Here is a 685-nt window from a genome sequence, read left to right as displayed (position 1 = left end):
GCTCTGTTTCATGTAGAACGGAAGTGGTTGTCAATCACGCGCGTTCATAAGTGAGAATGATAAGGAGGGTAATCTGACTCATTACATTCATCATGTTCTTGGGTACGAATGAATATCTTGGAATAAGAATAAGAGAGATTTGAATAAAAGATAATAGAATTGCATTAATACTTGAGGTACAGCAGAGCTCCGCACCCTTAATCTATGGTGTGCAGAAACTCCACCGTTGAAAATACATAAGTGAAAGAGGTTCAGGCATGGCCGAATGGCCAGCCCCCCTAAACGTGATCAATAGCCTCTTAGGATGAAGAATAAAACAAAACTGAGACCAAAGATGTCTAATACAATAGATAAATATCCTATATATACTAGACTAGCTACTAGGGTTTACATGAGTAAGTAATTGATGCATAAATTCACTTCCGGGGCCCACTTGGTGTATGCTTGGGCTGAGCTTGATCAATCCATGAGCTGAGGCTTCTCTTGGAGTTGAACTCTGAATTATGACGTGTTTTGGGCGTTCAACTCCGGATCATGACGTTTTTCTGGCGTTTAACTCCAGGCAGCAGCGTGTACTTGGCGTTCAACGCCAAGTTACATCGTCATTCTTCGAATAAAGTATGAACTATTATATATTGCTGGAAAGCCCTGGATGTCTACTTTCTAACGCCGTTGAGAGCGCGCT

The sequence above is a fragment of the Arachis duranensis genome, chromosome 3, assembly GCF_000817695.3.
Source record: "Arachis duranensis cultivar V14167 chromosome 3, aradu.V14167.gnm2.J7QH, whole genome shotgun sequence".
Classification (NCBI taxonomy): Eukaryota; Viridiplantae; Streptophyta; class Magnoliopsida; order Fabales; family Fabaceae; genus Arachis; species Arachis duranensis.
Note: the sequence above shows the minus strand (reverse complement) of the source record.